The 27,768-nt window shown below is 37.6% G+C and overlaps 1 pseudogene; it reads right to left on the bottom strand.

Moving 5' to 3' along the window:
- Nucleotides 1-1,027: 1,027 nt before the first annotated feature.
- On the bottom strand, nucleotides 1,028-23,683 carry LOC128121191 (zinc finger protein 431-like; annotated as a pseudogene).
- Nucleotides 23,684-27,768: the final 4,085 nt, after the last annotated feature.

Here is a 27,768-nt window from a genome sequence, read left to right as displayed (position 1 = left end):
TTGAAGGTTAGTTAGTTATAGTTGAAGATTAATTAGGATAGAAAGTGAATTAGATACATTTTGGACTTAACAAAATAGGATAGATAATGAAATTATTACCTCTGAATTTGTCAAATACAAATGGACTAGACATTGTTTAGACATTTATTACTTGTATATATTGTATATAGTCATTGTACTTTTGTATATAGTTTTTCTTTTGTTAGTTATAACTTTTTTCTTTTTTTTCCTTTTTATTAAAATAGAAAAGGGGAAAAGTGGTGGTATTTTACTTCTACTGAAATGTGATTTTAATTGTATGTTAATAAAGTTGCCTGGAGGTCAGAGCTATTAGAGCCATAGCAAGTGCATTGCGGTGGTGGAGCACCCCTTTAAGGACCTGGAGGGCGGTACATTCAGGCAGTGATGAGGCAGTCATGTGTTTGGGTTTACAACCAATGAGAAGGCAGAACAGCTAGACTATATAAAGACATAAACACAGGAAGTAGGTCCCTTTTGGAGAGCTCTCTTGACTGAAGAGGATTGCTGAAGCAGGAAGGGTGAGGTTGTTAGCTCTGACCTCTTGGCTTTCTTCTCTGAATAAGCTCTGTGTTTCTTATTTAATAAGACGGTTGGTTACATCTACAGTAAATGTCACTGTTCTTACATTATTTGGCACTTCTATAATACCCTTAAAAGACAATACTTCAAGATATTAAGACAAATGGATAACTGTTGAGGACATGAAAATGCATGGAATTTCAAATATATATACTATGTACATATACATAGTGCATCAAATTCTATTATAAAATATTCAGTTGATTACTGATTAACTTGAATTATTAATTCTCTTCCAGATAGATGAAGATGTTCTTTGGATACACACATAAGTATTTAATGTTTTTATACACTCTATTAAGTATTTTAACATTAATATTGTTAAAATATTTTGAGAAAATAACAATTATTGGAAGTAAATCATCTACCCTTTGACTTGTACTCTGGAGACTGACACATGAAGATCATAAATTCATATAATCTCCATGACTGATAACTGACATTCAAGCTATTCTCTCACATTCATTTGTTGATCTGAGAAACTGCTATGAACAAATGTGTGGTCCTCAAAATAAACTAAATAATTTCATATGCAATAAAAGGAAAAACAAAAGAGATAGCAATATATCATTTTCACTTGGAAATAGGATTTATCATTCAATTTCTCCTACTTTATCTTTCAATGAAAATATGTTTACAATCTAAAAAGACAGTATTTTATTGATTTAATATTACAACTAATCTTATTTGAGCATCAATGAGACAGCTGTGTTGGAAATGCCTTTCTTGTGCAAGGGTGTAATGTTAACTTGATCACCATATGAAGTTGGAACAAAGCAAACCTCACAAAATAAATCTCACTGCTATTACATTAACTGGCATCTCTGGATAATTCCCTTAGAAGACAATACTTTGGGATGAAGTGCCAAATGCATAACAGATGAGGCCATAGAGATGCATGGGATAGAAGAAAATGTTTCTTTGGATACATACATGAAGTGTTTAATGATTTTTTTATATTACCTAATAAGTATTTTAAATTTGACACCATTAAAATGTATTTGTAAGTAAAGTGGTTGCAACAACTCTGGGTTTCGTTCCAATTTTCCCACCAAAATGGGAGATTCGCAACTCTGAGCAAAGGTGTCCTGAGTACCTGGGAGTCAGAAAACACTTTGAGCAGCTTAGGACAACTCTGACTGCTGGAACTGCAAAGAGACAGTTCAGCCCGGGAGGGCGAGGTATCCTGGACACCTCAAGCTGGTCAGAACAGTAGTTCTGCCCTGAAGGTGTCCTAGACATCTGGAGCTGTTTATCCCATCTCTGATGGCTGTAACTGCTAAGAGACAATTCAGTCCTAGAGGGCAAGGTATCCCAGACACATCAAGCTTCTCAAAACAACAACTCTGCCCTGAAAGGTGTCATGGACACCTGGAGCTGATTAGCCTAACCCTGGAGGGAAGATTTTCTGACTTCTCAGGAAAGACAGGCCTGGAAGTGCTTCAGCAGGGAAGGGTATTCTGACTTTTTGGTAAAGTCAGGCTACAACTGGTGTGATGGCTGATGGTCTCCCTGCAGGATACAGCAATCCTGTTCCTCTCCTGAATAGCCTGTACAGCTGAGCTTTGATCAGCTCCCACTAAAGGGGACTTCCTAGCAAATCCCTGCTTCTCTGCCTAATGAAATTACAAAAATGTAGCAATCTCCTCTGGCTTAGGAGAAAAGTGATACTTTTCAGCTCTTTTGCTCTGTCTACTCAGAAAGGATCTTCTGTTCAGCTCACCCTTGCTCAATCCACTGTGAGACATCTCAGGAATTTTCTTTTGTTCAGATCCGCCTTGCACAATCCACTATGAGATGTCTCAGCAAGGTTTATCTGTTCAGATCCCCCTTGCTCAATCCAACTTGAGACATCTCAACAAGGTTCTTCTGTGCACCAGGGAATGAAAATCTTGACGCCCAAAACACTTTGAGAAAGAGATTAATTTGGGAAGGAGGAGTCAGGATAGTAGTTGTTTCTATCAGGGTGGAGAGAACAACTCACATTTGACCAGGCAGGGTAGTTTATATAGGACGTTTTGGGGATGGAGTCATTCAATCAGTTTTTTTTTTCTGATCAGCAATTGGCCAGTTTTGTGGGCTAAGGACAGAGATGGTCCTGATTACAGGAACAAATTGTTTTTCTTTCACTGGCCTTTCTTGGCTTTTTCACACTACCTTTAAGCCCAGGGCTCATTTCTTTCACTAACTCTGATTCTAGGCACCAATTTCAGAGTCATGACATGTTTTCTTGTTTCATTTCTCTGACAAGGCCCAAAATACAATTTGTGTTTCTTCCCCTGGTCCTGAGCCCTAGAGACAGGATTCTACTATCCTGCTCTGTGACTGGTTGGTTTCACAAGTCAGTTGGCAAGGAGCAGAAATGACACTGATTTGAGCCAAACTGTTTTTATTTTTTTCAACTGCCTTTATCTGAGTCATCTTTTTCTAGTTCAGGGCTCCCGGGTCATTGTGGGTTTCTTTAACCAGCCCCTCTTCCCTACACTTTTGACAAAACAACAATCAATGAAAGTACATCATATACCCTTAGACTTGTGCTCAGGAAACTGACACACAAGGATCATGAAATCTAATGTATCCATGACTAATTACTGACATTCAAATCAAGCTGGATAACAAACAATATTTCAAGGGAATTCGTGAAAACATTTTGAAAAGAAAACCAAAAACAAAAATCCACTAGCCTTTCACAAACACCCTTACTTGAAAAGTGTGATCACATACTGCCTGAGACTTAAATAAAAATCGAACACTTAGATGATCACCATCCCATTCTAATACATTGCACCAGATAACTACCTCTCATAACATGAAAGTCAAAAAAGATGAACAACAACCAAAAAGGAATGAAAGAACCACAAAATAAACTTCACTAATTGAATTTGTCACATATATAGCACACTTCAATATCTCTTATGTTACAAAATAGAAGCCACAATGTAGTCTTCACATCAGTCTTTAGTGAACTTGGTTAATAACTTACTTACTTCAAAGCTACAAGGAAAAAGACTTAAAACAAGGTTTTTTTTTTTCCAAGAAATTGAAAATAATTGTGATGTCTAAAGACTTACATAAAGTTTACATAAGTAGGGTTTCTTTTGTGTGAGTACTTACATATTTCCTGGAATCAAGATAATATAAAGAGCTTTAAAATGTTGACAGGGGCTGGGCAGTGGTGGCACACACCTTTAATCCCAGCACTCGGGAGGCAGAGGTAGGTGGATCTCTGTGAGTTCATAGCCAGCCTGGTCTACAAAGTGAGGTCCAGGAAAGGCAAAAAACTACACAGAGAAACACTGTCTCGAAACACGGAAAAAAAAAGGAATACTGATTAAAATGTTGACAGGGATAGAGAAATGGCCATGCCTTTAATATAAGTTCATTTCCTGAACCAAGGTCTGGTTTTCGATGACATGGAGTAAATCCTGCTATAAGAAGGGCCAAGGGTCTACCTTCTTGGGAACTAGAATGCACATACATATACCCACAGAAAGATATACAGATATTGCTTAATTAAAATAAAAACAAATATTAAAACCAACTTTCAATCATGAATGTTTTTCTATTATAATTCTGGTACCATGGGTTTTGAGGCATCTAAATGATTACAGAGTTTTTCTCTATCATTAATTGGTTCATGTTTCAGAAAGAAAAGCATAGAAACTCAAAGTTAGAGAAATAAATCATTTTCAGTCTATGATATGATTTGGGAAGACTTAAGAAATGGTACCCTGCTGTGAGAAATCTGTCACTGGGGATTGGTCTGAGAGTTTCTGTCTGCATACCATTTCCACTTTACATTCTTCTTCATGCTGCAGGACAAGAATGTGAATTCTTAGCCTCTTGCTTTAACTGCCATGTCTGTCACTTGTTCCATGCCACTTTTACAGGGTTCATGTATTGCTCTGGAACCAAGGGCTAAATTAAACACTTTTCTAAGTTCACTTAGATATGATCCATTATCAAAGCAACAGAAAAGCAATGATACACATCTATGAAATTTTATACCAGAATTTATTATTTCATGTATTTGAAGAGTTGTATGAAATCTAAAAGGGTTACCTTATCATTTAAATTTATAGGCCTTTTATCCATATTAGTTGACAGGTGTAAACAAAATAAAGAGATATTATAATGCTTGAAAAGATTATTGACACATTTTAGATTTTTTCCCAAAATAATTAATCATGTGTAATTGAATGCAAGTATGTTGGCTAAAGATCATACCAATTTATGTATATTCAGATTTCCTTTGGTATGTTTTTTTTTCAGATCTTCAAAGTCTAATGTTATATTCTAAGGCTTTAATATACCAATTACACACTAAAAGTTTTATACTTACAGGGTTGCTGTGTTTTCACTAGGCATTACCACATTGATAATATTCAAAAGGTTTCTCTCTGGTATGTGTTTTTATATACTTGAAGATGACATAGGGTGTGCAAAGGCTGTACCACACTGTTTAAATTCATAGGGTTTCTCTCAAATATGTGTTCTTCCATGAAACTGAAGAGCAGTGTGATGAGAAAAGGCTTTACCACACTGATTACAATTGTATGGTTTCACTCAAGCATTTGTTCTTTCATGCCTTTGAAGATGTCTGTGATAAGCGAAAGCTTTACAACACTGATTACATACACAGGGTTTCTCTCCAGTATGTGTTCTTTCATGCCCTTGAAGATAACTATGACGAACAAAGCCTTCCCCACACTGATTACATTCATAGGGTTTCTCTCCAGTGTGTTCTTTCATGGAATTGAAGAGTACTGTGACGACCAAAACCTTCACCACACTGATGACATCCATAGGGTTTGACTCCAGCATGTGTTCTTTTATGCCTTTGAAGAGCACAATTTTGTGCAAAGACTTTCCCACACTGATTACATTCATAGGGTTTTTCTCCAGTATGTGTTCTTTCATGCAATTGAAGACCACTATGACGAGCAAAAGTTTTACCACACTGATGACATTCATAGGGTTTTTCTCCAGTATGTGTTCTTTTATGCCTTTGAAGAGCACCATTTTGTGCAAAGGCTTTCCCACACTGATTACATTCATAGGGTTTCTCTCCAGTATGTGTTCTTTCATGAACTTGAAGATATCTATGACAAGCAAAGGCTTTCCCACAATGATTACATTCATAGGGTTTCTCTCCAGTATGTGTTCTTTCATGCAATTTAAGAGTACTGTGACGAACAAAAGCTTTACCACACTGATTACATTCATAGGGTTTCTCTCTAGTATGTGTTCTTTCATGCCTTTGAAGATCACTATGACGACCAAAAGCTTTATCACACTGATGACATTCATAGGGTTTGACTCCAGTATGTGTTCTTTTATGCACTTGAAGAGCACCATTTTGTGCAAAGGCTTTCCCACACTGATTACATTCATAGGGTTTCTCTCCAGTATGTGTTCTTTCATGAACTTGAAGATAACTATGACAAGCAAAGGCTTTCCCACAATGATTACATTCATAGGGTTTCTCTCCAGTATGTGTTCTTTCATGCAATTTAAGAGTACTGTGACGAACAAAAGCTTTACCACACTGATGACATTCATAGGGTTTCTCTCCAGTATGTATTCTTTCATGTACTTGAAGGTGACTGTGATAAGCACAAGTTTTACCGCACTGATTACATTCATAGGGTTTCTCTCCAGTATGTGTTCTTTTATGTACTTGAAGATGAGTAGCGTGTGCAAAGGCTTTACCATATTGATTATATTCATAGCGTTGGTCCTCAGTATGTGTTTTTTATACCTTGGAAGATGACTGTGATGTACAAAGGCTTGCCCACACTGAGTGTGTTCAGATGATTTCTCTGTAGTATGACTTCTTTCATGACTGCAAGGATAATTGAAGCATTTAATAACTTTGCCACATTCATTACATTGTTGAGTCTTTATATCTGCATGGATTAATTTTACAATTTTGTGTGAATATAAAGTTATGTTATCTTTAGTTTTTAACATGTTGTGTACATTTATGTTGTTCCCTGCATTAAGGATTGCTTTGCATATTTGAACATGCCTGTCATAGTAAAAGTCTTTACTACCTGACTCATATTTATGGCATAATATTTCTCTGAGATTTTTCAAATATTTGAAGAGAACTTGGAGAATTCAGACATTTACATCACATACTCTATTGATATACTTTCCTATACTATGATTTATGCTACATTTTCAAAGTGAACCAGAACAAACAGAAGCATTTACCCAGGCCTAGTACTCATAGGTCTTTTCTGTGATGTGTTGTTGATTTAATCCAAATTAAGCTGGAAAACAAATTGTTTGTAAATTTAAATGTCATTCAACAAGTTTGCTCAGCATAGGGGTACTACATGTTTTGTAATTGTTCTGAGATTGAGAGATGTACATTACTTTTTTTCATATATTTATGTTCATATGGCTGGGATCCAAAGTGACATATGATATAACTATTAAAGAAAGAATGACAACGAAAAGGGTTCCACATTTTACTTACTGTTGGACTTTTTTCCCCAACAACATGTAGTATAGTGATTATTATTTCTCTACAACATCCCCCACTTTAATTCTTGACTCTAACCACCTATCTAATTAAATTAACAATGACAGAATAACTTTTGAGTAACAATGCCTTTACTATGGATTATTTGCTTATCAAAAGGCTGTGTACATATTCTTATCATATATTCAGTGAGTATGCCTTTTGTAATTTGAATAGTATGAAACTAAAAGGATTGTTATTTGTACAGCATAGCTCGGATGAAGCTAATATTCAAATGATGATTTCTGTTAAGGCATTGATTCCTTGTCTTCCTTCTTAAAAGAATGACTTGCAAACACAATTCACTTACCTGCCATTGAGGTATGTGTGCTTATTAGCATGTAATGATCATCAACATATTTTGAGCTGTGTTTATTTACAATGTTTCATTTCTTTAACACTTCCAATTAAGTTAAATATGTCAAGAGGCCCATTTGTATCAGCTTGCACAAGAAAATTACCTTCCATGTTTTTGAGAACTTTGACAGTGTTCTTCAACTTCAAGATCTTCCCAGTTGTAGCCTAAAATATCAAACAAGGAAATGTATGAAATATTACAGGAAACTGAAAAATTTACATTAATATCTTCAGTGATCTTTAGAACCAAGCTTGTTTGAATCACCTCATTCTGCCTCATTCTCAAGCAGAATTACAGAAGAGCATCAGTAACCAAGAAACTGTTGTCTCCTTATTTAAAATGTGAAGAAAAATTTACAGTATTACCTATAGCAGTGAGGTTCATATAGGTCTCCAGCATCACATCTTTGTAGAGATTCCTCTGTGAAGGATCCATCAATGCCCACTCTTCCTCAGTGATGTCAACATGCACTTCATTATAGGTCACTGTATTCTAAAATATGCCATACATAAATATGCCATCCATATGTATAAAACAAAAAGCATAATACAACATTGTAAATGTGTGCTTCTTTGACAATATAGCCACATAATTCTTGTGAGTGCTACACATATTCTATAACTCAGACATTACAATGAAACCATCAACTTACTTCACAAAGAAACTGAATAGGAGGTTCATCTCTTTTTTTTCTGAATGTTTTGAACAGGATATCACCTTGCAAGAGAAATACCTATTAACAGAGATAGAGGGACAAGCAAACATTTCAACAGTACTGAGCACACATCTGAGAAATTGTATGAACAATTATTAACTACAAGGAAGATTTGTAAGCTGGGTATATTGGCTCATGCCTTTAATCCCAGAATTTAGAGGTAGAAGCAGGTATATGTGCTTCTGAAGTGAAAGTTAGGCTAGTCTATGCTAATTGCATCTGCACTGAATCTTCCATTCAAACAAACAAAACAGATAAGATGAACTCAGAAATTTTTTTACTGAAGATCCTACAAAGAATTCGGCATTCATTCCATTTCTGTATTCATTCCTGAATTTCTCCAGTTTAAACTACTTTAATAAATCTTACAAAAAGGAACTGTGCATTTAAAGAGGTACAAATAGAAAGAAGATAACATTAGCAATATCAATGATGATCATAAATAATCAACACAGAGAAGGAGAGATGGCTCAGCAGTTGTGTGCTCTTACTGGTCTTGCATATAGATGGTCTCAATTATCAGTACTTTTATGGGGGACTCACACAACTGTTCATTATTCCAAGCTTGTGGGTTCTAAAACTCTCTTTGGATTACTGTGAGGACAGGTGTACATGTGGTACATATCCACGTATATAGACAAAAGAATCATATTCATTAAAAAAAATTAAAAAATTCAAAAAGCAAGAAGAATGTCACACAATTGTAATCTAATGATTCAGAAGGCCCAGACACTACATCTAGGAAGAGAATGGTATCTTCTGCTGCATTTCAAAATTGAAACTGGGGGATAAACTTCAGCAAAACAACATATGCTTGACATGTACAAAAACATATACTCTAAGATCATCACAATATATATATAATATATAAATTCTGGAATGTTGAATAACCTTTAATCTCAGCATGTGGGAGCAAGAGTCAGGTGAATCTCTGAGTTGGAGGCCAACCTGGTTTACAGAGATACTTTTAGGAGAGTCAGGGCTACTCAGTCAAAGTTTTTCTTCAGAAACAAAAATAGAAAAAACAAAATTTTAAAAAATTCAGGCTAGCAAAGTGACTTAACATTGAATACCAATTCCATCAATTGTATTTTATGTGATTTAGTGATACTATCTATACTGGTGGTGAAGTAATGGCAGCACGAGAAGGAAGCTCATTGATTCATTTCAACCACAATATAGTAGAAACATAGAAAAGGAAATGGGTTGAGGCTTTAGAAAGTCATATCGCCACCCCCAATGAGATATTTTATCCAGAAGTTCCACAAGTACTACAAAGTAATTCATCAAGGACAGACATATGTTCAAATACCTCATCCTATCTTTTTATTCAAGTAACTGAATCCTCTCCCAGGTCACAATAGGCTCAAGGGTCATCCATGAAGAAAATGCATTTAGTCACTTTAATGATTCTCATAGTCTGCAACAACCCCTACACTGTTGAAATGTCCAAGGTCTCTTTTGACACTCAAGACAAATTCTTGACTATGTCATATTACAAAATCAGAAAACAGTTTAAATATTTCCTCCATGTGAATGGCAGAGAAAACCCATTACCATCCCAAAGGAGAGGAACTAAGACACAGTGAGGAATAATTGGACCAAGGAAAGATTGAAACAAAGCAGGGCAACCATTGAATATGGTAGCTATCTCTATGTCAGAGACATGAGGCTTCATTTTCAAAGGGCTTAGATGGCTCTCTCTCCACAACTTCCCATACATCTCTCTCTATGTCTACCTCCACTCCATATATGCAGCTATCTCGCTATGTAAGATATTTCATAGCTTAATTATTTCAACATCTTATGGTCTCAAAACACAACTCAGGCTTCACCCTCATAGTATCATACAATGAACAAAGTCTTCTCACTGGAGCGCTTACCATATCAAACACAAATGCCTTCACCAGAGCTGACCTGAAAATGCAGACTAAAAATGTGTAATCTTAAATTTTATATCATTATGGTCTCCAGAACCAGGTCAACATCAATGATTCCCCCAAATTTGGTTTCTAAGTTGCGATGACCTTTGACATGCTTGGACCAGAGTTGCAGCAGGCCTTGAATAAATTTGCTTCCTGGGACTGGCAATCACTTTGCCCAATCCCTCCATTAAATGAGGGCATATAAGGATTGATTCTTACCTTCAGGGCACTTTGGTAGGCTTCCAGTGTAGAGTAAGAGCCTTTTTTTTTACTGGTGATTATCTCCCTGAATACTCCTGACTCTGTTCAGTATTTGATTACCTTCTGAAAATTCATAGTGCTCTTTTTCTCTACAACCAATAGACTTTTCATTTATTTATGATCCACTTCTTGATTTTTGTAATGTTGTACTGAATGAATCATAAGTAATAGCTATCCAAAAAAGTCAATATTCCTTCTAAGAAATCAGCCCCATTATTATTTTAAAGATTTATTTTTTATTATGTAAACAGTGTTCTTTCTGCAAGTTTGCCATATGCCAGAAAGGGGCATCAGATCTCATTATAGATGGTTGTGAGCCACCATGTGGTTGTTGGGAATTGAACTCAGGACCTCTGGAAGAGCAGACAGTGCTCTTAACCTATGAGCCATCTCTCCAGCCCCCATTATTTTTTTTTTAATTCTTCCTTACTCAATCAATTTCTTGAAGGCATGGGAAAATAAGAAAAGTTAGGGTCCAAAATATCACATACATGACCTCTATTTTAATTCCCACTGGAATCCTTTGACCTCTACCTCCATTGTTTGCAATACTTTTAACAGTATTTTATTCAAAGTATTAGAAGAAAAACCAATTAAGTTCATAATGCAGCTTTCTATGTCTTTTGCCATCTAAATTTTGATATGTTCAACATTCCTCCAAAAGTCACCATTTCCAGCACCTTTGAACAACAGAATCACTTTTGGTTTACCACACTCTGTTATAACTTGCTTTTTTCTTGCTCTGATTCAATTCTCTAACAAAAGTACCTTAGGTGACAAACGTGCTTATTTGACTCATTCTGCCAGATCACAATCCATCGTTGTCAGTGTTTAAGATAGATATTCAGTCTAGCAACTGAAGGCAAAATCCATGAAGAATCTTTGTTTCCAGGCTTTCTCTCTAACATAGTCATTGTCTTTTATGCCAAGCTTGCTGTCTTATCTAGTGCAGGTCAACTTTCTTAGGGATATTGCACACTCAGTGGAAAGGCTATCACATGTCAATCATCAATCAACAAAATCTCTCAAAAACTTAGCAACTAGCTACTCTGATGTGGCGCATCCTCAACAGATGTTCCCAAAGGTGACTGTGAGCTCAGAAATGTTGACATCTGAAAGTAACTAGGAAACCGAGACAATAATATATGAGACTTTACAAAACAAAACCCAATGATTCAACTACATCAATAACTTAAAGAGAAAAAAAATGATGATATAACAAGTAGCAATACAGATACACCAAGAAATGAAGTAATACAAGATTCTAAGATCAAGAAAAAAAAAACTAAAATTGCTCTTCCACAGAAAGTCTCCAAATCAAAAACCTAATGAGCTCCTAACATAATATAGCAATTTTCCATAAAATAAAAATAAATGAAGTTCCATCATTTGCCGGAGAAACAATATAACTATATCATAACTAATAAAACATCACACTATACAGATGGTACCACTGATAAAAGGGGACAAAAAGACAGAAAAAGACAGACCTACAAATATAACATTGTCCCTTGAAAAAGAATTATAAGTTTCTAATGAAAATCAAAATCAAAGAAATCACTGACTACCACTCAAAATGTGCACTCCACTTCTCTCCTTCACAAATAATAGAAGATGGGTTGGGTGAGGAGACTGTTCCACCAAAATTGGAATCAATTACTTGAAGCCTGATATTTTGACATTGTACAAAATAGTTTTGACTACTAATACTATCTCATTCTCCTTTGATAAAAAAAAAGGATGTCTCTTAGAAAATTTAGAAATAATTTCGTTTCCTATGATTGAACATTAGATGTAAACCTGTATCCGAGTGAGGAAATGAATTGTTTTTTAAATAAATGAAAGACAATAGTTTTTTAAAGACATTGTATGATTTTATTATAACTTAAAGCAACCTGATTTCTCTAATTGCTTTATAAGTCATAAGAGCTTTTGAAAACAAGTCTAGACCCATTGTATGTGTATATTTGTATGTATGAGAAAGAATATTTTCCATGTGTGTATAGGTGACAGAAAAAAGAGCATGTCAGATCCCCTGGATCTGGAATTGCAGTTGATTATAAGCCTCCAAACTTGGGTGCTCATATCTGAACTCCCCTAAGAAGAATACTTGCTAACTACATTTTCAGCCCAAATACTACTTTTTTCCCCAATAAACTAGATGTCTTTCACAGATTAGCCACAAGAGAAGCCTAAATAAGTAAATAAATGATCCCTGGGAACCTAATGAATCAGTATTAAGATGTTGGGTATGGGACCAGGAAGACTATGCACAGACCTTCTCCACTCTTAGAGATCCAATACTCAGGGTTGCCCTGAGGGCTGAAACAGAACTCCAGCTGCAGCTTCTCTCCTCTCTTTCCATGTTCCTGTGGATTTCATAGACCATCCCCCCTACCTTTCACTACTCACCTCATATCTGAATCCCATCAGCCAACTGGGGTGGATACCCTATTGTCATTTACTCACCACATCTTCCAGATGACCTGTTAGGATGGCTGCAGATCTACCACATTGTCTCTTACCCCATACCTGATTTAAAATGTTGATCCTGTCAGTGGAGTAGAACATCAGAGGTAACTTACTCTCTTCCCTTTCTAAGGTTCCAGTGCATCTGAAGATCATCTCCCCTGCATTACTGTTATCCCAGTTCCCAACAACAGCAAGAATGCTCCCTTGAACACATCAGCTAAGAAGGACAGGAAAAAGGCAACACTCATTGAACACACACTCTGAAACTCCAGAGAACAAACACAAACCCAGGAACAAAACTCCAATCCAACAAAGATGATGTTATAAACCAGCACCTAGACCTATTATCACCCTAAACTCAGAGGCCTAGCAGAGGAACATAATTAATAAAAGCCAGAGCAGTATGTCACCACCAGAACCCAACTATCCTACCTCAACAGGACCTAAACAGTTAAAAATAGTTGAAATACAAGGAAAAAAATCTTAAAACCAAATATATGTAGATGATAGAGGCACATAAAAAATGAATAGCTTACATGAATTCATGAAAGTACAAACAAACAATGGAAGAAAATCAATAAACTCCTCCAAAAAAGGTAGAGAAACACGAACAATTGGAGAAAATATGGTGATATTTTATTTGTATTAAAATGTTATTTGTATGTTAATAAATAAAGTTGCCCAGGGATCAGAGCTATTAGCAAGCCATAGGAAACCAGGGCAGTGGTAGCGTACACTTGTAAATCCAGCACTTGGTAGGCAGAGCTGGGTAAGTCTCTGTGTGTTCAGGGATACAGCCATTATTGGATACACATGCCTTTAATCTTAATACCAATCATGGAAAACCTGGAGGCCTATACAGACAGGCTGTGAGGAGGCGGTCATGTGGTTGGGTTTACAACCAATGAGAAGGCAGGACAGGAACTCTATATAAAGACTTTAACACAGGGGTAGCTCTGGTTCGGAGAGGTAGGACCACCGCAGGAGGAAGGGTAAGGTTTTAGCTCTTAGCTCTGACCTCTTGGCTTTCTTCTTTGCATTGGTTCTGTGTTTCTTATTTAATAAGAAGGTTGGATACATCTACAGAGTAAACCAATAAAAAACTTAAATAAAGCTCAGATAAAACAAACAAATTGTTAAAGGAAACAAATACAACTGTTTAAGAGCTGAAAACGGAAATAAATACAATAAAAAAAAAAAAAACAGAAACTGAAGGAAGTCCAGAAATGAAAACTTTAGGACTACAAACAGGAATTACAGAGTCAAGGTTCACAAATAGAATAGAGAAATGCAAGGGAGAATCTTAGACCCTGGGTATACAATAGAAGAAATGGTATGTCAGTCAAAGGGAATGTTAAAAATAAAAATTTCTTGATGCTAAACAACTAAGAAATCTGGGATATTATGGAGAGACCAAACCTGTGAAGGATAGGAGTAGAGGAAAGATTAAACACAAAAAAAACAAAAACACAGCTCAAATGTCCAGAAAATATTTTCAATAAAATCAAATAATAAATTTTTCCTAAGTTAAAGGCAGTGCTGATAAAAGTACAAAGAAGCATGTAAAACACCAAATAAACTGGGTCAGAAAGGAAAGCCCCCTTGTCACATAATCGCCAAATATTTAAACATACAGAATAAAGAAAAATATTAAAAGATGCAAAGGAAAAAGACCAAGCAAAATATAAAGGCAGACCTATGAAAATTATACCTAACTTCTCAATGGAGATTCTAAAAGCCATAAGGGCTTGGACACATGTGGTGCATGTTCTAAGTAAACACAGATGCCATCTCATATTACTATATCCAGAAAATTTTCATTTACCAAAAATAAAGAAAATAACTTATTCTATGAAAAAGTCAAATTTAAACAGTATCTATGTACAAATCCAGCACTACAGAAGATACTTAGAAAAAATATACAACACAAGGAAGCTAACTACACACATGAAGAAACAGTAAATAAATAATCTCACACTAGCAAAACCAAAAGAAGAAAAACACAAGCAAACATACACTCATTTACATACTACCGTCACTACTAACAACAAAATAACAGGAATTAAAGATCATTATTCCTGATGTCTCCCAATATCAAATGACTCAACTCCCCAATGAAGACACAAATTAAGAACATGGATTCAAAAACAATGTCCACCCTTCTATCATATACAAGAAACACACTTAAAAATCAAGGATAGAGAATACTAAATGGCAAAGGCTGGGAAAACATATTTAAAGCAATTGGAACTAAGAAGCAGGTCTGTGCAGCCATTTTATTATCTACCAAAATAAACTGCAAACAAAAATTAATCAAATGATGTTGGAAGAACACTCATTATTTATCAAAGGAAAATCCACCAATATGACATTTCAATTAATAATACCTATGCCCCTAACACAAGGTCATCCACTTTTGTAAAAGAAACACTTCCACAGATTAAATGACACAGTGACTCTCACACAGGGTTTGACAGTGGTAGACTTCAATACCCCACTCTCACCAATGGACATGTCATCTAGACAAAAAACCAGAGAAATATTTGAACTAAAGGATTTTATAAGCAGTGTGATCCAAACAGATACTACAGAACATTCAATCCAAAAAAAGATACACTTTCCTCTCAGCACCACATGGGGTTTTCTCCAAAGTTGATTAGACACTTGGACACAATTCAAGTCCCAACAGATACAAGAAAATTTAAATAATTCTGTGCATAATATCAGATCACTGTGGATAACAGCTGAATATAAAATTAAAAAAAAACAAAATTTAAAATCTCGTGAGAACTGAACAATACTGTACTGAAGAAAGTGGGTCAAGACAGAAATAAAAAAGGAAAATAAAGAGTTTCTAGGACTCTTCGAAAATAGTTACACCTCATACCCAAACTTAAAGGACACAACAAAATGGTGATGTGAGGAAATTGTATGGCACTGAGTGTCTACATTAAAAAAAAAAAAGAGGCCGGGCAGTGGTGGCACACGCCTTTAATCCCAGCACTCGGGAGGCAGAGCCAGGTGGATCTCTGTGAGTTCGAGGCCAGCCTGGGCTACCAAGTGAGTTCCAGGAAAGGCGCAAAGCTACACAGAGAAACCCTGTCTCGAAAAACCAAAAAAAAAAAAAAAAGAAAACTCTATCAAAGACCAAATAAGTAAATAATAATACTTACATATGCATGAAGTACAAGCAAACAACTTCCAAAAAAAAAGAAAAAACAAGAGATGACAGAAAGGGCTGGCTACCTGGAAAGACACCAAAGATTCCTCTGTAACATTGGGGTATCCAGTTTTGTCCTACAGGCCTAGCATATCTGACAGACTTTCATACGGAGCAGAAAAAAAAATAAGGTCTATCCCACCTTGTCTTGGCAAGGTTTGGCAATCACCATTCTCGCATCTAAACGACATTGAATATTTTTTCTTTCCCTATACAAAAGCAACATGGGAAGGGACTTTTGGTTAGGAAACAGCTATAAAAGAATGTTAAACCTGATTGTGGCTTCATCAATGGAGACCAAACCTAAAGGTCAAAGGGAAACTTCTAATAGATGGGTGCCATTGTGAGCCCATCAAGAATGTCTTATGGACTTTGGAAAGTTTAATTCTTTCCAGACACCAGTAAAGGAATTCTACTTCCGTCTATATCTGAGATTTTGGACTTTATAAGAGGACAATGGAAGGATATCCCAAGACTGCCACCTGGTAAACCAAATTCAGTGGGAAGAAGCCAGATCAGTCATTGTTTCAATCTCATCATTTCAGTTAGTGTTACCTCTGCAGAGGGACGTGAGATAAGAAATGAAGGAAAAATTCAACTCTGCAGTTTAGGATAAAAAACCCCAAAGTAATGTAACCAGTTGTTTCTTGACTAAAAGCCAGAATTGTCTCTAGGACTCTTAGCAGTTTCAAGTGTTTGGGAGTTCTGATCTCTGATGATAAGTGATACTAGGGGCCAAGAAGGTGCAAAGTTAAATGTAATAAAGAAGACTTGTTATGAGAAAAAGGCCCTTGATTAAGAGAATAGAATCTCTGTTCTGGCACAGACCTAATATTTCAATGAAAACATGTACATCTCCTGGCCAAGGATCCTGGTCTCTGGAGCCCAAGAAATGGTCAACTGGGACAATTATAGATCATCCATACCTGATTCACTGGTTGCATATTGGTAATCCCCAATGTAGACAAAACTGGATATTTTTTGTTGTTGGTTTTTCAAGAAAGCATTTCTCCATGTAGTTTTGGTGCCTGTCCTGGATCTCACTCTGTAGACCAGGCTGGACTTGAACGCAGAGAGATCTGCAGGGCTCTGCCTTCCAAGTGCTGGGATTTAAGGCACGCACCATAGCCACCCAGCCCAAATCCAATTTGTATTGACTCATCCTGAAATCATTTTCCAAAATGCACTGAAGCATCCCAGCTTAAGCTCTGCAGAGATATTCACGTTCAGGACAATATCTCTTAAAGTCACTTTTGGTGTAAGCCACTGGTCCATGTCAAATTATTCTCAGAAATGAATAGACCAAGTATGATAGCAGAGCCAGGCAGATCTCCTTGAATTTGGTCTTCATGGTGAATATGAGACAAAGACCTTTATCAATAATACACACACACAGACACACACACACAGACACACACACACACACACACAGACACACACACACACAAATATAGTAAAATACAATTTTGCTCTGTTGTTCGAGACAAGATTACAAAGCTCCAGTAAGCCCCAAACTCATACTGTATAGTTTAATGAATAATATATGTTGAATATATGGAATAAATAAAGCAAATATAAACTAATTTACATTGAATATATAAAACCAATTCCAGTAAACATTTCATTTTATACCATTGGTTTATTATTCAAAATATAACAGTTTTCTTTCTATACAAGAGAGAGCTTCCAAACAATTATCTAACCCTGACTTGTCTAACCAACATCTATAGGAACAGCAATAATTTATAATTTCAACCAGCTCCCTAATTCTGATAATAACCAATATAACTAGATTTTTAAATACAAAATAGAAATGCCTAAAAAAAGAGTTATGAATTTATTTGCCTTATAATACTACCAGTTTTACCTATGAGGATCACTCATGCTGTCTCAGGAAAATCCAAGTCTCTAACAGTATTTGAAATCTCAGAATGCAATGGTAACCCCCTGGAACACTCAGTAAAGCACCTGGGTACCAGGAAGTATCTGGAAAACATTTGCACTCAAAGAAGGGTCTGGAGAGTATCTTAGAGACTAAAGAAACAGAAGGCAGCCTAGTGGCAGGAAGATCCTTAAAAAGGGTAGGTGGATTCCTGGATCACTTTTCCTGCATCAAATTCTCACCTCTATGACCATGGGAAGCTGTTCCTGCACTGTTCCAGCATCCTGCTACTCCTAACAACTACAGCAGCAGCACTACAACCTCCACATCTCTGAGTTTCATCATCAGCCTTTGTTGACTCCTTGTCCACCTAGATCCAGGTCTTGGGGGATTCCAGGGACTAGTTCAAGGGTTCCAAAAAACAGGCCACGTAACACTCCATGAACAGCTCCTTCATCTCTACAAATAATTGAGATAGGAAGGAATAGAGCTGTGTTGGTGTACAGAATCAGTGAGCTTTTGAAGCCCCAACTTCCTGCCTCCCTGGACCAAGCCCACAAATCATCTACTATGCATACCCTCTCTCTGAGGCAAACTGAACAGAAATTCCTCCACTTCTCTCCTCACAAGCACAACAATCTCCAGATGCAACCCAGGCAAATCCTTCACAGACACACCCATAGAACATGTTCACAGACATTCCTCTTCCCTGGAAATGCCCTTCCAGACATTATTCTTAGCCTGACTCAGAAGAAATGGGAATCCTGTGGTGATTTCAGTTTTGAGGAAAGAGGCAGAATGTGGAGTGCTTGGCAGCTAAACTTGAGACCTGTTCTAAGATCAAGACCAATGGAGAGAGCAAGGCAGCCCATCCACTGCAAACCACAGGGCCCTGAAGGAGGAGTCCTGGACCTTCAAGCAGGAAGCTGGGAAGCCAAAGCCACAGCTAGCATGGAAGACAGACACTAAGATCTGCAAAAAGAACTCAGGTAGAGAAGAAAACAGGGCCAGTACATATGCTAATATAGAAAGTTTAGGGAGATCTAATGAGATCCTCTTTCTAGAAAAAGTACTATAGGAGACTAATGACTATTGAGAGGGAAAATTGTTTTTCCCAGATATCAGCATCCTACTTGGTTATTCAAAACAAAGTGCTCTGCCCTTAAGTCATATAAATAGAAAAAATAATTAGAAGAAATGATGGACTCAGTAGCTCATATTTATTCATGAGCATACACATACAAATAACAAAAGAGAAACAACCAATTTGAAATGAAGTAAGTGAGAGCATGTAGCGGGTTTCCTTTTGTGGCATGAACCAGCTCCAAAATCATGACACAGAGACTTCTTATTAGTTATGAATGCTTGTCACATGGATAATGGCAGGAGAATGAAGATCAGAAACTCCTTTTGTACCATGGAAATAAATAAACTTTACAGAATCACACCATTGTGTCTGGTGGTGGCAGAACCTTAGAAGCATTCTAATCATATATTGATGAAACTCTATCTTCCAACTACACACCAAAAGCATGCCTGTGTGTGGACACTCGGCAGTGACACTGCAAGCATCATATCCTCCCATGCCAGAACTGCAGAGTCTCTACCCTCCCTTAGAAATCCACAGACAGTGAGGCTCAGAGAACAGGGGCCCTGCCAAGGTCATCACATGAACCATCATAACCACAGTTTGGCTCATGGTGGATGCAAATTCCAACAGAAATGACAACTCATCAGACCTGCTATGAACACCCTAAACTCACCATGGCATATTTTGTGGCCTTCTTTACAATTCACTACAGCAAAAGCAGAGGAGAATCCTGCACAGAACCTGAAAGCTACGTTCCACTAACTAGTACTCATAATTGCTAAGGTTTTCTAGAGTCCCTCAATGTCTAGGGCCACCCACTCTAGGCCTCAGAACATTAACAGCTCCCCTACTGGATGATCAGAGATCAAATGATTCAGAAAGCATAGTCCTTCCACATCTGCCCTTCCAGTCCTGCATAATGCTCTACTCCAGAAAGTTTGTATTTTAGTAGACATTCTTCCACTCTCCTAGAGCACATCATGATCCTTGTCCAAATCACAGAATCCTTTTTATGCGCATTCTATTACACACTAAATATGTATTGCAGCCAACCCATTGCCTTGTAGCTGGGACAACTACATAGGTCACAGGTCATAGATCATATGCACACAGTAACTATTGCTATTGTTTAACTGTTGTCACTATTTAACTTTTGTTAAAGAAAAATAGACTGCAAATTAGAAAACAATAAGGGGTTATAGCAGCGCTTAGCAATAGAAAAGAGAATGTGGATATGATGTAATTATAATCTCAAAAAATTATATTGAACAGTTGAAACAAGCTTTATGTTCATGGGTTCCAGAGACTAGGAATTTATATTACAGCATGCCAAAGATTTCTCAGAACTTTTGTATCAGGGGTACCATCTAAAACCAGAAAAATAACAATCCTGTTATGCACAGCCACAACATTATGCACAGATCTATTTCAGTTGAACTACTGTAACTATAGAAATTTGGGTTCAAGAAAAGTTCAGTCTATTATCCAGATTCATGACTGCCCTGGTCTATGAATCCCAATAATGAACAAACAGGGCATTCATGGAGCATCTGAAAGTGATTACCAAATGACGCATTTCTAATCTTGACTACTGATGAAGTAGGAAAGATCTCAACCTCCATCCTGCTTCTCCCTTTCTGCACTGTGACTCTACCAGCTTCAAAGTTAGTCTGTGAACTTAACAACTGTACAGGTCCCTCTTCATTTTCAAGTCCCCACTAAAATCAGAGACATTGGAGGTCACTGGTCTATTTTTCTTTCTCACTGACCAGTCAAGGCCCAGAATGGAAGAAATTGTGGGACTGTCTTCCTAGCAGTGGGCAGCAAAGGCAAGATTAGGTGTCCAAAGTAATTCTCAATTATATAACATGAGGCAGTAATATTACAAGCTCATAGTCTCCCATGCCAGGATGGCATGGCCTCCCCCTCCCCAGGGAACCCACACTCAGCAAAACTAATAGGCCAACGGCCACTAACCAGGTCACCATAGGGACCAACACAATCTCAGTCTGGCTCATGGTCCATCAAAGCCCAAGAAGCTTTGATAGATCAGCCAACCTGCTCTTTCTAGTCTAGGAACGTGGCCCACATACTCACTATGACATGGTTTGTTGTTATTCTTACAGCTCCCTAAATCAGAACAAGAGGAGAATCCTGGAAAGAACCCGTAAGCTACTTCCTACTGGTATTCCATATTGCTGTGCCTTCCCAGAGTCGCTCATTAGCTAAGACCACCCAGCTGGGCTTCAGGACATTAGTAGAGATCAAAAGATTCGGAGACCAAAAACCCTCCTAGGTTGGTCCTTCCATAATTGGCTGACCTGACAGGAGCCTGAACTGGAATATTTGTAGTTCAGTAAAATCTTATATTCTCCCAGAACACTTCCTATTTCTCTTCCAAGGCACAGGGTCCTATAGGTGCACATACCATTACACAGTCAATGTGCAGTGTAGACAGCCCTGTACTTCATAACTGGAAGGTCATGCAACCAAACACAGGTAGCATTCAAACTGTATCTGTTGTTAAGCAAAAAGAGGCCATGGATTAAAACACAAGAGACTATGGAAGGTGTTGAAGGCAGCAAATAATACAGTGCAAATAATGTAATTATAATAAAAAAAATCTATTAAAAAGATGAAACAGGCTTTATGACTATGTGCTCCAGAGACTAGGGGTTTTTACTAGATCACATCAAGTACTTCTCACACTATTTCTCTTTGAGGATGCATTGTAAACCTGGAAAACACAATCATATTAGGCAGGGTGACAGCATTTTATACAGTTCTACTACTTAGGTTGAAACAGTATAATTAGAGTAATTTGGATTCATTAAAACTCAGTTCTTTATCCAGATTCTAGATACCCTGGTCTGTTGACTGAAGAAATGGCCAGTCAGAAGAACATTTATTGATCATCTAAAGTGGATTACCTACTCATTGCTAATGTCAACTACTGTCACAGCAGGAAAGCTTTCATGATCTTCCTTGCCCATCCCTTTCTCTGCTTTAACTACACTTGTTTTATAACTTGGTCAATGAATTAAAATCTCACACAGTTCCCACTTTATTTGTAAACTCACAATAAAATCTAAAGAACTTGGAGGATACTCATTCACTGGTCTATTTTTCCTCCCCACAGATCAGTCAAGGCACAGCCTGGAAGAAGTTTCAAGACTGTCCTTCCAGCCCTGGGCAGCAGAGGCAAGATTAGATGTCCAAAGCAATTCTCAATTATATAGTGTGATGCGGGCCTAAGCTACAAGATACAGCCACCTAAACCAGTGATTCTCAACCTACCTAAGGCTGTAACCACTTAATACAGTTCCTCATGATGTGGTGGCCCCTCAACTATATAATTATTTTCACTGCTAGTTCATATTTACATTTTTGCTACTGTTAGGAATTATAATATAAATATCTGTCTGTGCTTTTTGATGGTCTTAGGCCAGTCCTGTGATAGGGCCATCTGATGTCCCAGGGGGAGCAATGATCCCCCATGTGGAAAATCACTGCTTTAAACTGATATAAATGCATAGATGAATAAATAAATAGCATTGAAAAAGTAGAATAAGATTTTGAAAATGGAAAATATTGTTAAAGTGTAAAAAATTACAGTAATACATTTTAAAAAATTAATTCTAAAAACAATACAAATAATTTTTGTTTATAATGATAAAAATAATTAGAAGGACACTTAGGTATACTGACATTGAAATAGAGTAGGTAATAATTTGATAGAGAGAATACCATTAATAAGACACTGTATGATTTGTCCTATATGAAGTGTTAGCCTCTGATTGCTGTAACTCATGAAGTTACAGCCAATGGCCTGTGTCTCAAACCTCTGTGTTAACTTAACTGTGTCAGCTAGCATTGCTCATATCTAAGTAGGAGAGTTCTCTAATTTCAAACTGAATACTTAGTAGTTCAAGATATCTTCTGCAAACTGTACACCCACCAATTCAATCTGGCTTCATTCATATGGAAGAAATTAATACATGCAGAAAAATTGCAGAGAAAGTCACTCACCCTGACCCTCAGTCCTTCTTTGTAAAGGAGACTCTTCAGCTTACTGCCTTCAATCTCAGTCTGTGATCAAGCTATTGTCTAGTCTGTTTCCCCCTGCACTGTACACAGTACATTGTTTCTCTTCCAGGCTGCAGTGAGTAGCCATGCTCCACACACAAATCCTTTCCCTGTTCTTCAATGGACAGTCCACAATGTGACTCAAAATGGTAATTTTAGAACTCTGTGGTGCTGCAGATGTATAATCCAAGATTTAGGGTGGTTAGTCACAAGGATAACAAGAAAAATGCCCTGTGGGGCTACAGACTGGGTTCAATTCCACCTCAAGCAACATCAGAGACCATGACTCAAACCTAAAAAGACGACACAGGACCACGCAAAACCAGCGTGGAGCATGCAGGTACAGCAGGACCAGGCAAGAACATGTGGAACTCTCCATCCAGACACTGGCTCACACCCAGCCAGCGGAGGACCCACTACACTGGCTCCCGTGGCTCAACTGGCCACTTCTCCCAGTCTAGGGACAGCAGCCACTAGCTCACCATAGCATGGTTTTCCAGCTCTCCCATGTTCTCTGCTCAGCTCCCTGCAGCAGAACTCACAGCACAGCACACAAAACCACTGGCACCAGATCCTCAAGACAAGCCTGAAGCCCGCGACAGGAAGGACCCTGCACAACTTTTGACTGGCAGGTGCCTGGAGCGCCTGATTGGCTAGTGAGGCATGAGTGACAGGAGCACCTCCCATAGGTTTAAACTGTGCTTAAAGGCACAGCACAATGGTTCCTGATACTGCTTTCCACCCCAGACCCAGAGCTTTTCTGAATCAGCAGTGATTTGCATTTCAATAGCACCAGCCCCAGGCTCTACTAGGTGACACTGCTTTCTTCCAGCCCTTCATAGGCACTTCCCCTTCATCCTCCTGGACACAATGTGACTAGCTAGCTTGAAGAGCCCACTGTATTATGTGGGGTGGAGGGATTCCCTGTCACACACGTGGATGGATACCGGGAATATTAACAACTAAAGAGAAATATAATCACACAATAGGAGATGTTTGTTACATGGCTTCACACTGAGGTCAGGTCAGTTGAATGTGCTTTTTATCTGCTTGTCACAGGGACTTTAAAAAACCAGAAAAGAAAAGCTGGAACCAGATCACAAACAAGATTAGTCTTTCTCTAATCAGAAAGCTGGATGATGGCTCTATTGCTTAAGGAGTTTTACTCTTGAAATTCAGAAAAAAGTGTTGGAAAATTAAATAATGATAAAGAGTAGTCTTCATTGAAAGCTTAATACTTAGAGAATAACTGAACTAGAAAGAATGCAATTATGAGCACCATTGTTAGTCAGCACATCTTCCTCAGTGGACAGGTGAAAAAAAAGCACAACTGTGTTATTCAAGGTTCTCTACATGAACAAGACTAGTAGAATAAATCTCCCCATATATGTAGAAAGTTGATTTAATAGAATACCTCACAAGCTGTGTTCCAGGCCGTCCAACAATGGTTCTTACCAATGTCAACATGAAGAGTCCAGCAGTTCAGTATATGAAGCTAGATATTTCAGCTGGTCTTCAGTATACACCAAAATTCCAGGAAGTAGGCTCTAATGCTGCTAAAGGAATGAACTTGGTAGCCTGTGCTATGGCAAGGAAGCAAAGAGAAAGAGAGAGAGAGCTTCCTCCTTCAATACACTTTATATATGTAGGTTCTCATGAGTGGTTCAGTCCAGATTAAAGGTGGATCCTAAACATAGCTTATTTACTTATTTATATATTTTTTATTTATTTGTAGTTTTCAAGTCAGGGTTTATCTGTGAGACCTAGGAGCTCATTCTGTAGACCAGGATGTCTTCAAACTCAGGAAAATCCAACTGTTTCTGCTTCCTGAGTGCTTGAGTTAAAGGTGTACACAGTTAGCAAGCAGCTGAAGGTTGATTTCACCTCAAATGATCAAGATTAAAGATGTTCATTTAATTTCAAAACATAAAAAGATCCCTCACAAGTATACCCAACTTTTTGGGTTTTTGTTAATTCCAGAAGTAGTCAGTGTGACTACCAAGAGTAGCCATCACAACAGCCAAGAAAGAAGAAATGACAAAAATTTCTCACCTGCAGGATGCAGGGAAAGCATGCTTTTCTTAACAAGGGAATGTCTAGATTTTACTTAAGAAATCTTCACATGTTCATGTAGAATTCTCCCTATTACTAAACAGGCAAGTAAACAAATCCACTTCTGAACATGTTCACAATATAAAACCAGAGATATTTAGGGGTATTGTTACTGCAATGTCATACAGAAACAAATATGAATGATAAAAAATGATGGAAAGAAATGCCTCTGGCGTGTTCATCTTGTAGCACAAAGTCTTACCTGAGAAGCAGTAAATGATAGAGTGAAAAAATATTGTAACATGTCAATATTGATGTTCAATCTAAAAGATAAGTGTAGCAATTCCATTCTCACAGATATAAAAGATAGAGAACACAAATACAGAAAACTGCAAGGAAAAGTCATTTCTCCTCTAGGACACAATCTGGCTAATGAGCTTGTACAGCCTATAAGTTTTGCATTTTTGTTTACAGAACCAGTACATCATGGGTTATACCCCCAAATTTGGCATCCAAGTTGTGATGGATGCTACCATGCTTGGACCAGAGTTACAACTGGTTCTGTGTGAATTTGCATCTTCAGATTAGGAATCAAGTTGCCCATGTCTTCCATAAACTGAAGTCATAGATGAATGGCTTAGGGTACCTTTTTAGGCTTCAAATGCTGAGAAGGGCCTTCTCTTTAATAGTGCTAAACTTCTTGACATTCTCTGCCCCTGATTCACGACATAACTGCCATTTGAAACTACCTCATGCTCTTTTTCTCTATGTGTTGTATAAGAGAAGAATAAAATTTTAAAAAGAAAGAAGACAGAGAAGTGGGCACTGACTTTTTATTTGTTTCTGCACCACTTGTTTCCTTCCATCATTTTATAATTTATATATGACTTTGCATGATTTTTATGTAAGAATTCCTCTAAGTGTCTCCACAATTACATTGTGATCACATTCAGAAATGGATTGGTTAACCTAGCCTGCTTAGGAATATGGAGAACTCTACACAACCAAGTCCAGATTCCCTATTTAAAATCTACATGCTTCCTTTGCTTAGAAAGAGCATTGGAAAAGCATTCCATACTCTACCATCCTCCTGTAGGTAGGAAAATTTTCCCCTTTCTTCTGTCTTGGATATTGTAATGGCTATTCTTGGAGTCAAGCAGACTATCTCTGCAATTAACTAAAACCAAAATAGTTGGGTACACCTGTGAGGGATTTTTCAAAGGTTTCGAAATTAGAGACCCATCTTTAATCTAGATCATTTGAGGTGATGTCCACCTTCAGCTGCTTGGTGTCTGTGCACACTTTTAAGTCCAGCACTGAGGAAGCAGAATCAATTGGAGTTTCTGACTTTTAGGCCAGCCTGGTCTACAGAATGAGTTCCAGGGCTACACAAATAAATCAAGTCTCAAAAACATCAAAAAAAATCAAAGTATAAACTCCACCTTTAATCTTGATCTTACCTTCTGGTGGCAGCCAACATATAAAAAGGACACTGAAGGAGGAAGCTCTCCCTTTGCCTGCTTGCCCTTGCTCTGGCTACCAAACTCATTCCTCTACCAGCATTAGGTCCCGCTTCCTTAGACGTGTGGTGTATACTGAAGACCAGCTGAGATATACAGCGTCATGAATTAAACAGCTACAGAATTCTTCAAATTTCCATTGGTAGCAGCCATTCAAGGACAACCTAAACAACAGTTTGTGAGACTTTCTAACAAATCCACTTTCTTCTTTCATAGAGAGATTTATTCTATCTTTTTCAGGTAGAGAACCTTGAATAATGCAGTTGATTTTTCCTTCACCTGCCCACTGAGGAAGATGTGCTGACTAACAATAGTGTTCATGAACACATCCTTCCTAGCTCAGCAATTCTGTAAATAATAAACTATTCATGAAGACCACTCTATTATCATTCATTTGCCAACAGTTTGCTCTGAATTTCTGGAATAAAACTCCTAAAGCAATGGACCTATTTTCTTGGTTGTGATGAAGTTCCTGCTTTTCTTTGCTGGTTGTCTGAAGTCCCTATGATAACCTGGTAAAAAGTACCTTCAGCTCACCTGATGTCAGTATTAAGTCACATAATAAACACTCTCCCGGTGTGTTTTAAATCTCTTTTTAGATATTAATATTCTGGGATCCCTTTTATCTGTGTGACAGGCAATCACTCCACCCCATATAGTTTACTGGTCTGTACAAGCTAGCTAACCACATTGTATCCAGGAGGAAGAAGGGGAAGTGCCTATGGAGTGCAGGAAGATAGCAGGGTCAGATATTGGAGCCAGGGACAAGTGCTATTAATATGCAAATCTCTGCTGATTTAGATAAGTCTTAGTCTAGGGTGGAAGGCAGGGTGACAAACCATTGTGCTGTGTTTTTAAGTAGAGTAAAACTCTATGGGAGGTGTTCTTTTCACTCAGGCCTCACTAACCAATCAGATGCTCCAGGTGACCTGCCAGTCAGAAGTCATGGAGGGACCTTTTGGCCACTGGCTTCAGACTTGTCTTTGAAGAAGACTGGTGGCAGTAATATTTTGTGCTGTGCTGTGCAAGCTGCTATAGGGAGCTGAGCAGAGAGC

The sequence above is a fragment of the Peromyscus californicus genome, unplaced genomic scaffold (genome assembly GCF_007827085.1).
Source record: "Peromyscus californicus insignis strain IS unplaced genomic scaffold, ASM782708v3 Scaffold_33__1_contigs__length_539039, whole genome shotgun sequence".
Taxonomy (NCBI): Eukaryota; Metazoa; Chordata; class Mammalia; order Rodentia; family Cricetidae; genus Peromyscus; species Peromyscus californicus.
This window is presented reverse-complemented; position numbering and strand designations above follow the sequence as displayed.